Raw genomic sequence first — 13,358 nt, forward strand, 5'->3', positions numbered from 1 at the left:
ATAATAATGATAATAATAATAACAATAATAATTTTATTAACAACAACAATAATAATAATAACAATAATAATAATAGCTTTACGTATGTTATTTTATTCTTTTGTAGGATGTGTGTGTGTCTCTCTCTCTCTCTCTCTCTCTCTCTCTCTCTCTCTCTCTCTCTCTCTCTCTCTCTCTCTCTCTCTCGTACGCTTATTCGAAATGTGATTTTTGCAACAAAGAATATTATTGGATGCAGCTACGTACGTATACATACAAAAGATTCATGGAAAAGAAGCACATCCATTACATTTGTAGTACTGTACGTACAGTAGTAGCCATCAGCAGCCTTACACCATTCTAATATGGTATGACTGCATCTGATTTGCGTTTCATGTTCGATTTAATTTTACTACGTACTGTATACAGTACTGTATTATCGTATGATCACATTCTCTTTTCGTGTTTTATTTCTTTCTGTGCTGAATTATATATCATATGTAATGCAATGAACAATCAGTAAGAGCAGATATTACTAATTACAGTATTAATGGAATTACAGGTAACGAAATATCGTATTTGGGGGTCTTCAGATTTCGCGGTATTTTCGAAATTTCCGGAAAATCCGCGATATGTATATATATATATATATGGGTTATGGAAAAAACCCGCGAAGTGGTGAATCCGCGATGGTCGAACCGCAAAGTAGCGAGGGTTCACTGTACTTACATAACCTGAAATTGGCTTACCTTTGAATAATATTATGCAGCTACAGTTATAGCTGGGTACCCTTGCCCAGTAAAAAAATCAAGGGGTGGTGCCCAGTGCCCAGTTCTCTTGACCTGTTACCTAGATTTTTGGGGTATTCCACCGTTTTACCTTTTTGTGTGGTGAATGTTGGAGTGTGGTCGGCATTCGGATGCTACGTAGTTTGCGTGCTACATCTGGCCACAGTCCACAAACCACTACATCGGGAGCAAGCAACCCTCGACTCGCCAGCAAGACTCATCTTACCCGGCAGATTTGTCACGTCCATTAACTCATCTGTGACTCCCGACGGAGATGTCTCTCCTTGCAGAAGCGAGGCGAGCACCCTCTCTCAACTGAGAAGTTGGAAAATCAAGCGCTGGCGCTGGGAAAGCGTCGCGCAACGCTTTTCTGTCACGTAACGTAACACGAGAATGAGTTGGGTCCAGAGGTGGAAGCCAAGTGGGGGAGCAACAGAGGGTCGTGAACCACAATCGCGCGCTCTGTCAGAACTCGTGTGGGGAGGAACCTCATCGCTAACTCCTGTTGAATGGAAAACAGGAAGTGGGCTGCGCAAGCCTGAGGGTTCAACATAACGGTGATCGTGCCCGCACGAACCCTCCGAGCGACAAGAGTTCGAAGACTGTCTGTCATAAGAGTAAAATAAACTCTTGATGACGATGGCTGCGCGCAGCGAGATGGTCGCATGCGTAGCGCTGATCCCGCGCGCGAACACTCTGTGCGACGAGAGTCCAAAGGCTCTCTGGCATAAGAGTAAAACTCTTGATGACGATGGTCGCGCGCATAGCACTGATCCTGCGTGCGAACACTCCGTACGACAAGAGTCCGAAGACTCTCTGTCATAAGAGTAAAACTCTTGATAATGAGGGTCACAAGAACCAGAAGGTTCAGCGTGATCGCATCAACCCCTAGAGGTCACGCGACGAGGAGAGAACTCCCTGCTAAAAGAAACTGAAGGTTCAGAGTAGCGCTGGTCGCGCGAGCACAAAGGTTCAGAGTAGCGCTGGTCGCGCGAGCACAAAGGTTCAGCGTAGCGCTGGTCGAGCGACCGCGAATGCTCTACGTGACGAGAGTCCAAAGACTCTCTGTCAAAAGAGTAAAACTCTTGATGACGAGGGTCACGAGAACCAGAAGGTTCAGCATGCTCCCTGCTACGAGAAACCGAAGGTTCAGAGTAGCGCTGGTCGCGCATCACGAAGGTTCAGAGTAGCGCTGGTCGCGCGAGCACGAACGCTCTACGCGACGAGAGTCGGAAGACTCTCTGTCATAAGAGTAAAACTCTTGACAATAGCACGAGAGCCTACAAGCTCAGCGATACCAATGTTACGAGACCTTGAATGGACAACGTAATGGGAAAACCGCAGTCTCCCTGCCACAAGACCCCGAAGGATCAGCGTGACTAAAGGTAGGAGAGCCTGAAGGCTCAGTGTAAACTAGGTTGCGAGACCCCGAAGGGTCAGCGCAACGAGAAACCGAAGCTTCCTTGTCACGAGACACCGAAGGGTCAGCGTTTCTGATGATGCGGGAGCCGGAAGGTTCAGCGTGGCTGATGATACGGGAGCCGGAAGGTTCAGCATGACTGATGGTGCGGGAGCCCAAAGGTTCAGCGTGACTGATGGTACAGGAGCCCGAAGGTTCAGCATAACCTTCGCTACGATAGCCAGAAGGCTCAGTGAAACTGAAACCCAAAGGTTCCAAGTCACGTGAACCCGAAAGTCCAGCGCGACAGAGGCCCGAAGGACTCCCAAGGTCATGAGAACCCGCAGGATCCACATGAGGAGAGCCCGAAGACTCACGATCATCATGAGGAGAACCAGCAGGTACAAAAAGACGTCTTGTCACAGCACGAGGAGGAGAACGTCCAGGATGGAGAGTGGTCACAAACCCTTCCACCCTACGATCCTCCAGAGAGGAGGAGCAGACTTCGCCCGATGGGGGAAACTAATCCAGCTCTAAAGATATCTCCTCTGCAAGGGAAGTTTGTTCTCCCAAAGTAGAAGGTCGCTTAAAACAAGGCTCTCACTCCGCCCCTGGAGGAGAACCATATGCGTAATGGAGACCGCCGATGCCCAGAGGCGGTCTTCTCTCAAGAATGAGAGACTTGTTCCCTTGAAGGGGAAAGCTGCTTTCGAGAAAGCTTTACTCCCGCCCCTGGTGGATCAGCAAATTCCTCGGTGTTGGAAACTGACTCAAGGCCTGACAGACAGACTGCAGCGCCTGTAACAACACACAGTTCTAACACTAAAGCTGAACATAAGTTTTCTCTGGCGATCAAGAGCGAAGTTCCCCCCGAAGGAGGAACAAGCCTTGGACTTGCTTTTCACCAGCTCAAGGGGAAGAAGTACTGTCTTTGGCGATGAGATAGCAGAAGCAGATCTCGTCAAGCTGTAAGCAATTCTTCCCGAAAGAGGGAAGGTTGCTGAACGGCTGAAGTAGGGAAGCTCTCCCTCGGAAGGGAGAGCAGCCCAACTCCGGGAAGATTCTCCAACCCTTGGAGGTGAACCTCCTGGCAGCTCTCTATGCTTCCCATCAACAAGCCTTGTTCAAGTTGAATGTCGGCAATGAGTACTACCTCGTAAGGTGGGCAGCTCACGAGCTGCCACAGGAAGCGCAGGACGACACTGCCCGGGGCGGCTGAAGCCATCGGCCTTGCTTTCTATGTCGCTGCTACCTGTTAGAAAATGAAATAAAAGTTGTGATGAATTACAATTCATAACTCCGCTGCATAACATGAACTATTCAGGGAATAAGTCACCTTCCTTGTAAGAGAAATTATATTTTCATAATAAAATAAAATTTTTGAACATACTTACCCGGTAGTTATATATATAGCTATACGACCCTGACGTCCAACAGAAATTTCAAAACTCGCGGCAATCACAGATTAGGTAGCCAGGTGTACCACCTGCGCGCCCCTAGCGAGGTACCTGGAACCATTCCATGATTCCTCAGATCTTCCATGCCCATAGTCTCTAGAGGGGAGAAGGGGGGAATTAAATTATATATAACTACCGGGTAAGTATGTTCAAAAATTTATTCTATTATGAAAATATTTTCTAAACATCTGACTTAGCCGGTAGTTATACATATAGCTGATTGACACCTTTGGTGGAGGGTCAGAGACAGCCAACATTGTTGGAATTTTACTTAAGAGTTAATAAACAAGCTTAAGGGTTCGTACCTGATAAGGAAGCTGACTTCAATGAATTCTTTCATTATGTCCGCTTTCCTTATGAGACTCAGCGATCCACCCAGGGGGCTGAAGACCTCTAGGAGCTGTCAAACCGGTGTAAAAACCTCTATGTGACTGGACCTCCTCCAATACCCTTGTTCCGGGGTGCTCTCAAGGAACAAATTGACCACCTGACTAAAGTCAATGATTGTGGAAGACTGTTGCAATCTCCACGAACAACCATAAAAATACAAAAGTTCCAAGAGAAGAAAAGGGTATTAGGATTATGGGAATGTTGTGGTGGATCCTTCCCCCACTACTGCACTCATTGTTACGAATGGTCCCAGAGTGAAGCAGTCCTCATAAAGAGTCTGGACACGTTTTAAATAATGTGAAGCGAACACAGATTTACTCCTCCAAAAGGTTGTGTCCATAATGCTCTGTAACGATCTATTCTGCCTGAAGGCCACAGAAGTTGCTACAGTTTTAATTTCATGCGTCTGACTTTAAAACGCTTGCGGTCTGCCTTACTGCAATGTGCATGAGTTTCTCTTATTAAGAGCCTGATGAAGAATGAAAGTGCATTCTTCGACCTCTGTAATGAGGGCTTCTAGACCGCGCACCAAGGACCTTCTGTCTTGCCTCGCAACTTTTCCGTTCAGTCCATGAAGAACTTCAGGGCTCTTACTGGACACAGGACCCTTCTCCAACGCCTCGCCAACCACATCCGAGAGGTTCGGAAACTCAAAAGCCATGGGGCAAGGTTGAGAAGAGCGTTCATTCTTGGCAAGAAAGCCTGACGGCAATGAGCCGATAGCTTTGTATCTCGAGAAAACCAACATTTTCACTAAAAGCATGAATCCCACCGACTCTTTTAGCTGTCGCCAGACTAACCAAAAATAGAGTCTTCATCGTGAGGTCTTTAAATGAAGCTGAATGCAAGGGTTCAAACCTGTCACTCTTAATGAACTTTAGGACTATATCCAGATTCCAAGCTGGTGAATCCTGGAACTATTGCTTTGATGTTTCAAACGATTTGAAAAGTTCCTGTAGGTCTTTAACATTAGAAAGGTCCAAGTGTTGGCCTGAATACGGTTGCTAACATACTCTTGTATCCCTTGATGGTAGAGGATGAAAAAAAATTACGTTTCCTTTGAAGATATAACAGGAAGTCAGCAATCTGAATTATAGAGGTACTAGATGAGGAAACAGAGTTGACTCTGCACCCCTCTCTAAAAACTTCCCACTTGGATTGGTAAACCTAGAAGGTAGACGTCCTTCTTGCTCTTGCAATAGCCCTAGCTGCCTCCTTCAAAAAACCTCTAGCTCTTGTGAGTTTTCCGATAATCTGAAGGCAGTTAGATGAAGAGCTTGGAGATTGTTGATGGTAACTTTCCAAGAGGGGTTGTTTGAGTAGAACTACTCTTAATGAAAAGCTTCTTGGAGTGTTTACCATCCATTCCAGAACCTCTGTGAACCACTCTTTTGAGGGCCAAAAGTGGGCCACTAGAGTCAATCTGGTCCCTTCGTGTGACCCAAACTTTTTGCATCACTTTGTAATGAATTTTGAACGGTGGAAAGCCTACATGTCCATGTCACGAGCTGTTTGACACTCGACGTCGCGTTCTGCTTGATGCTCGACGTCCCCTCCCGCTTGACGCTCGACGTCACGTCTTGCAGGACGCTCGACGTCACGTCTTGCAGGACGCTCGACGTCACGTCTTGCAGGACGCTCGACGTCACGTCCTGCTGGACGCTCGACGTCAAGTTTAAGCTGGACGCTCGACGTCACGTCCTGCTGGACGCTCGACATCACGTCTGGCTGCTTGACTCCTTTTGGTTAAAGCGGCTGAAACACGCCATTTAACGATGGAGTTGTAAAGACGTTCGTCGTCAAGAACCTCTCGACTAGAAGCCTTACGACGCTTGGCGTCCAGGTGTGAAGCTTCCTGACGCTTAGGGTCCAGGCCTGCTACTCTCTTGGTGTCCGCATGCTGATAAACTTGCATGAGCGAAGAGAGTTTCTGTTGTATATCTTGCAGCATATTAAAATTAGGGTCCACTTGTTGTGGTACAGGAGACGTCACGTCTACCACAAGCTTGCTTTCTATGCCGTTTAAAGAGTGTGCAAAGCGTCCAGAGGACGATAACCAGACTGATGGTGGAGGAGGAGCATGAACTGAGGTCATGCCAGGCTCAGACAACTGTGCAACTGGGTGAATTGGACATTTCTTGACAGTTGCCGACGTCCTTAAAGGACCCTTGGCAGGAGAGCTTTCTTCGGTAGAATGAAAATGTTCAGGACTGCTCCAAAGACTACAACCAGTAGCTTGCGGTGTCATGATAGGACGCTGATTGACCGTATCCATTTTCCTCTTCACAGGTCTGGAAGCTTGACACCAGCCTCGTCTGAGCGCTGCGTCATCCGAAGATGACGAAAACACTTTGACCTCACCTTCCCTATGAGAAGGCGAGCGTCTTGGGAGGCGTCAATAGGTATGCTCGAGGTGACAACTGCTCGGGAGCTAAAGCATCTCGTTTCTTTTTGTCGTTCGACATTCCTTCCCCCCGGGGTTGGGGAGCTTGGAAGAGGTCTATGGTTGACATTCCTTCTCCCAGGGGTTGGGGAACTTGGAAGAGGTCTATGGTTAGAACATTCAACATTCCTTCTCCCAGGGGTTGGGGAGCTTGGAAGAGGTCTATGGTCGACATTCCTTCTCCCAGGGGTTGGGGAGCTTGGAAGAGGTCTATGGTCGACATTCCTTCTCCCAGGGGTTGGGGAGCTTGGAAGAGGTCTATGGTCGACATTCCTTCTCCCAGGGGTTGGGGAGCTTGGAAGAGGTCTATGGTCGACATTCCTTCTCCCAGGGGTTGGGGAGCTTGGAAGAGGTCTATGGTTAGAAGAACGACAGGTCCTAGCAGACGAACCATATATTAAGGGGTGGTGCTTAGGCCGAAACAAAGAGCCCAAAACTGGACAACTTCCTCCTATACCCGAACCTTCAGGTATTGCTTGAAGTTCGGATGGATGAGGATGTGGAAGAAAGCACCCTGGAGGTCTAAAGAGACCATCCAGTCATCCTTCCTTACTGCTGCTAGGACTGACTTCGATGTCTCCATGGAGAACTTTGTCTTCTGAACGAAGGCGTCGAGAGCACTTAAATCCAGGACTGGTCAATAATCTCCTTCTCCAAGAAGAGAGACATTTGATGTTGCATAGCCTGTCTCTTTGGCTCCTCTCTGTATCTGGCAGAGAGGTCTATCGGAGTTACTATTAATGGAGGTTTCACTAGCAAAAAGAATTTGCATCCCTCCTTTAGAAATAGTACTGACCAAAGGTCTGCTCCTCTCCTCTCCCAGGCTCGCCAGAAGCTGTTTAGTCTGGCTCCTACTGTTGTCTGTGCGGTTTAGAGACAAAAAGTATGCAGAACCTTTCTTGCTGATTTAGACACCAAATCCTGTGTGACCTTTAGGGCTAAAGTGGAAGAGACCTCTTTGACCAACTCTTGAGGAAGAAGAGAGTAAGAAAAAAGGGGGGTGCGTACCTCAATTCTGACTTCTGAATGGGTGTAACCCCAATGGACAGAAAAGAACACATTTGGGCTCTTTTCTTAAAGACCCCCGCTGAGAAAATGGCTGCTAACCCATTGGAACTGTTCTTTAAGGCTTTATCCAAGCTTGACATAATGAGGCTGAGACTATCAGTGTCCACATCCTTCAAGGCAGAAAACTTCTTCCCCAAGGCTCCCAGAGTCCAGTCAAGGAAAAAGAATACTTCGAAAGCTTCGAAGATGCCTTTGAGAGGATGATCAAGCTCTGACGTTGACCAGAGAATTTGGTCCTTCTTAAGGCCATCCGCACAGAGCGTCTACTAGACTCCAAAAATCTCCTTGGGCAGAGGTAGGAACTCCCAAGCTGAGAACTTCTCCCGTCTCGAACCAAACACTAGATCTGGAGGCCAATTTAGCCGAGGGAAAAAAGGGTAAAACAGTATTACCCTGGATATTCTTGGATTGTATCCAGTCTCCCATCATCCTCAAAGCTCTATTTAGATGATCAGGACAGCACCATCTTTGTAAACAGAGACTCCTTCGACACCTTCCCTAGCATAAACTTTGAAGGTGGGGAACGAGGAGCAGAAGGCACAAAATAATCCGGAAACTCTTCAGAAAAAACTCTCATGAGCTTCTATAAGTCAACCGAAGGATGAAGGATCTTAGGATCTTCTCCTACGAGAATTCCTCTAATAGATAAATAAGGAAAAAGAGATCATCGATCCCTTCTTCCTACAAGACTCTAACCGAGGTAGAGACGTCTTGTTTCCTAGGAGTTAACTCCTTAAGGTCCTGTAATTCTGGCCTCAATGGGTCCAAGATCATTACTTACTTTTACTTACTTTTACGGGTTTATTTCTCGCCCTCCTTCAGACACCAAGAGTCTGTACAGGCGGGCCTTGGTGTGTGAAAATAATTCTTCCTGTTAATATTTTTCTCTGTATCTTTTCAGTTATAGCGCCTGGCGTAACTATGTTCCAACGCTAGACGCTCGCGGTCATTACGATCGGAACCAAGACGTTCGCGATCTCAACGTTCGGCTCGACTGGTGTAATCACGACATCCGAGTCCCGATGCTCGACGTCACGTCTAACTGCTTGACGTTCGGCGTCAAGCTTGACACCCGACGTCAAGTCCAACTGCTGGACGCTTGACGCCATGCAACTGCTTAACGCTCGGCGTCACGTCTAACTGCTTGACACTCAACGCCAAGTCCAACTGATGGACACTAGATGCCATGCAACTGTTTGACGCACGGCGCCACGTGACTCTCGGAACAATGACGTTCGCGGTTTAGATGCTCGGAACTACACTTGACACTCGGCATCACGTCCAGCTACTTGACGCTCGACGTCACGTAACTGCTTGATGCTCAACGTCAAGTCCAACTGCTGGACGCTTGACGCCATGCAACTGCTTGCCGCTCGGTGCTACGTGACTCTTGGAACAGGGACGCTCGCGATTCAGACGCTCGGAACTATGACGTTCACGTCTAGAACATTGGCTCATCCAACAACAGAGACAAAGAAGTTGCACTCAGTTCCAAACATCGTGTCAAACTCTTACAGCATTGTTAGTAGTGCTGGACGCTCGACGTCCTGCTGGAAGCTCGATGACGTCACGCTTGCCATCCAATGACGTCCTGCTGGAAGCTCGATGACGTCACGCTTGCCATCCAATGACGTCCTGCTGGAAGCTCGATGACGTCACGCTTGCCGTCCAATGCTCTGATGCTCGGTGTTACGTGTCATGACTTCCAGCTACTCAACTCTTGGCGTGATGTAGTCCATTCCTTAACGCTCGGCGTCCTTCTTGACGCTAGCTTATTTGTCAAGAAGGAAGTTAAATATGTAAGACTTTTACCTCGCATTTCCTACGGCGAGGGCGAGCGTCCTGGGAAGCGACAACAGGAACGCTCGAGGGGACGTCTGCTCGAGCGCTAACGCCTCTCGTTTCCTTTCGCTGATTGACATTCCTTCTCCCAGGGGTTGGGGAGCTTGGAAGAGGTCTAAGGCTAGGATAACGACAGGTTCGAGCAGACGCACCCTCCACTGACTGATTAAATTCACTGCACTAATTTAGCACTGAAAATTGCACTTTTTATACTCTTTCACATAAGACCATAAATAGACCTGCCCGCTGCGAGAGATATTACTCATCCGCCAAGGGCTTGAATGAGAATTCAATAGGTTATTTGATTAATATTAGAAATCCCAATATCAAAAACAAAAATAAATAACGATACAGTACAAAGTAATTTGTGAGACTGTATCGATTGTCTGAGAACTACGTAGCGTAACTTTAACTGTACGCTAGTTTTATTTAAACACTGAAAATAGATCGATGATTATCTAAATAAAGTATACTAATAGGACAAATATATTCTTAAAAATAATATATTCCTTTTATATTATAAGAACTTAAAAACTTTTGGTTTGTAAGTAGAATTTTTACTTTTCATAAATAACGATACAAAGTAATTTGTGAGACTGTATAGATTGACTGAGAACTACGTAGCATAACTTTAACTGTACGCTAGTTTTATTTAAACTCTGAAAATAGATCGATGATTATCTAAACGAAGCATACTAATAGGACAAATATATTCTTAAAAATAATTTATTCCTTTTATATCATAAAAACTTAATACTTTTGGTTTGTAAGTAGAATTTTACTTTCTATTCTCTGCATAGAAAAAGAAATGAATATGCAAGTCATACTACGTAGTAACTACGTAGTTTACGTCATATGATTGTGACGTCATAGTGTTGGCGGAGTGTTTACCTACCGCCATCATGTTTATAACCCTTTTACCCCCAAAGGACGTACTGGTACGTTTCACAAAACTCATCCCTTTACCCCCATGGACGTACCAGTACGTCCTTGCAAAAAAATGCTATAAAAAAATTTTTTTCAGATTTTTGATAATTTTTTGAGAAAATTCAGGCATTTTCCAAGAGAATGAGACCAACCTGACCTCTCTATGACAAAAATTAATGCTGTTAGAGCAATTTAAAAAAATATACTGCAAAATGTGCTGGGGAAAAAATAACCCCTTGGGGGTTAAGGGTTGGAAATTTCCAAAGAGCCTGGGGGTAAAAGGGTTAAGAGTAGGTTCGTTGTTTTACAGTAGGCGGAAAAAACTCCTAAACCTACCCCTTTCAAGTTATGAACATATCGATCATAACCCAACCACTACTCTCAGTCGAAATAAAACAAAACTAGCGAAAGCCAACAGTAAATCGTACATTACCAAGATGACTGCAATTATACAGGTTACATCGAGTGAAAAATCCAACGATATTGCCAGCGTGAGCGGCAGGGAAGATCTGAGGAATCATGGAATGGTTCCAGGTACCTCGCTAGGGGCGCGCAGGTGGTACACCTGGCTACCCAATCCGCGATTGCCGTGAGTTTTGAAATTTCTGCCGGACGTCAGGGACGTATAGCTATAAATATAATTACCGGCTAAGTCAGATGTTTAAAATTCCTCGAAAGGGATTGAAACTTATAAACTTTAACTCTAGTACTGAAATAAACAAACGGAAGTGTTGAGGAACTGACGGCCACCCACGCAGGGGAGGGCGGCAAGATAGGGGAGACAACTCCCTTACGGCGGAGACCGCCGGATACGTTGTCAACTGTAATTAAAGTTACAGGTATTTTACAATATACGAGTATGTTTCAATATATACATATATACAAGCATATATATGTATAAGATAAAACACAAAAGAATAAACTAAACAGAAAAACAATCAAGGCAAGTCTTTGTGGGCGAGAAAGACAGCATGTCCGTCCTCTACCGAGCCATAAAGTAAAGCGGTTACTCATCCGAGAGGTGTGAGTGAGCGGGGTACCCAGTCTACCCCAACCCCCCACCCGCTAACTAGCGGATGGTGTAGTTATCCCTCACTAAAATGACAAATTCGTAGATAATTTGTATTTTTCCTAACTATACAAACCTTAGCTATTTACATGGGGGGTAATTACTTCGGCGTAGCTGAATGACGAGCCATAAAAGTTTTAACGAAGGCTTACTACCCCGCCGCTAGTTAGCGGGGGGTAGGGAGGGGTAGCTAGCTAACCCCCCCCCCACACACACACACCGGTGAATGCTTCACTTTGCTTAGGGGTAGGACTTATCTTGGGGGACAGGGCTGGTGGGCACATATGTGTAAATAGCTAAGGTTTGTATAGTTAGGAAAAATACAAATTATCTACGAATTTGTCATTTGTTCCGTAACTGAAATACAAACCACGCTATTTACATGAGGTGACTTAACCCTTAGGAAGGGCAGTAAGTCCCCTGCCATACTGGCTTTGGCTTGCCCGGGGACCCCAAATTCGAGTGTGCAGGTACTCAAGAAGTAAAGGGTCCCTGCTCCTAGCTGGCAGCTGTGAAACTGCTGCAGCCTACGTAAGCTGTGTGTGAAGGTGAGAAGTGACTCGTCCTAGGAAGTTGACCTGGAGTTCTTCAGATGGAAATCTAAGCTAGGACTCTCCCAATACCACCTCGTCCGGGTATGGGGACATGACAGTATTACATCTTAATACTAGGAACACAAGGGAGCATGGTTTACCTGCAGAGGTTCGAGGTCAGCTGTGCAGAGAAACCAGGATGCTGCTTTCTCCAAGGGAGGAGAGGATGAAGAAAACAATAAGGGCCAGGCAGATCTTTTCATTCACGCAGACTAAAACCGGGTAACAATGCCCTCAACCTTCTGCTACTTGTCCAATAAGGAGCCTGAGGTTAGACCAGCTGTTGTGCAGCCACCACAGGGCCGATAGAGAAAGTATCAAGCCTCCTGTGTGTCATGTCTTGCAGGTAGTGGGCCATGAAGGTAGTCTGACACTTCCACACCCCAGCTTGAGGAACCTGCGTCACTGAAAAGTTCTTCTTGAAGGCCAGGGACGTAGCTATGCCCCTGACGTCATGCGGTCTAGGGCGACGTGATGGAGGAGGGTCAGGATTCAAGGCCAGATGTATCACCTTGCGAATCCAGGCCGAGATGGTATTCCTGGTGACCCTCCTCTTCGTCTCCCCGGTGCTCACGAACAAGGCTCGCACCTAGGGACGAACTGCAGCTGTTCTTTTAAGATACAACCTCAGACTCCTAACTGGGCACAGTAGGAGATGGTCTGGGTCATCTGTTACAGAACGGAGACTCGAAACCCGGAAGAAGTCGAACCTTGGGTCCGGCACTCCCGGGTTCTGAGTCTTGGCAACAAACTCAAGGACGAACCTGAACGTTACCTCCCCCCATCCCCTTGAATGGGCGACGTCGTACGAGAGACCATGAAGCTCACTGACTCGCTTGGCCGAGGCCAAAGCTAGCAGGAAAACAGTCTTCCAGGTAAGGTGGCGATCAGAGGCCTGGCGTAATGGTTCATAGGGAGGTCTCTTCAGAGACGAACCACGTTCCATGGAGGAGGTCTCACTTCCGACTGAGGGCAGGTAAGTTCATAACTCCGTATGAGAAGGGAAAGTTCCAGTGAGGAAGAAATGTCCATTCCTTTAAGCCTGAAGGCGAGACTTAAGGCTGAGCGATAGCCTTTCACTCCCGAGACTGAAAGGCGCATTTCCTCCCGCAAATAAATACACGAGGAACTCCGCTATTGCTGGTAAAGTGGCATTGAGGGGAGAGATACCCCTTCCACGACACCAACCACAGAAAACTCGCCACTTCGCCTGGTAGACTCCTGCGGATGATTTTCACAGGTGGCCAGACATCCTGTTTGCAACTTGTTGCGAAAATCCTCTCTCTGTGAGGAGATGCTGGATAGTCTCCAGGCGTGAAGCCGAAGCGAAGCCACGGCTTTGTGGCAGATGTTGGAGTGTGGTTGTTTGAGTAGCTCGTGACGTGGAGGGAGCTCCCTCGGAA

The 13,358-nt window shown here is 46.8% G+C and overlaps 1 protein-coding gene across 2 annotated transcripts in view; it reads right to left on the reverse strand.

The window, feature by feature from the left end:
• LOC137638837 (tigger transposable element-derived protein 1-like) overlaps positions 1 to 13,358 on the reverse strand; it is a 203,531-nt gene that overhangs the window by 173,219 nt on the left and 16,954 nt on the right. The gene's annotated exons all lie outside the window — the stretch shown is intronic.

The sequence above is a fragment of the Palaemon carinicauda genome, chromosome 3 (assembly GCF_036898095.1).
Source record: "Palaemon carinicauda isolate YSFRI2023 chromosome 3, ASM3689809v2, whole genome shotgun sequence".
Lineage (NCBI taxonomy): Eukaryota > Metazoa > Arthropoda > Malacostraca > Decapoda > Palaemonidae > Palaemon > Palaemon carinicauda.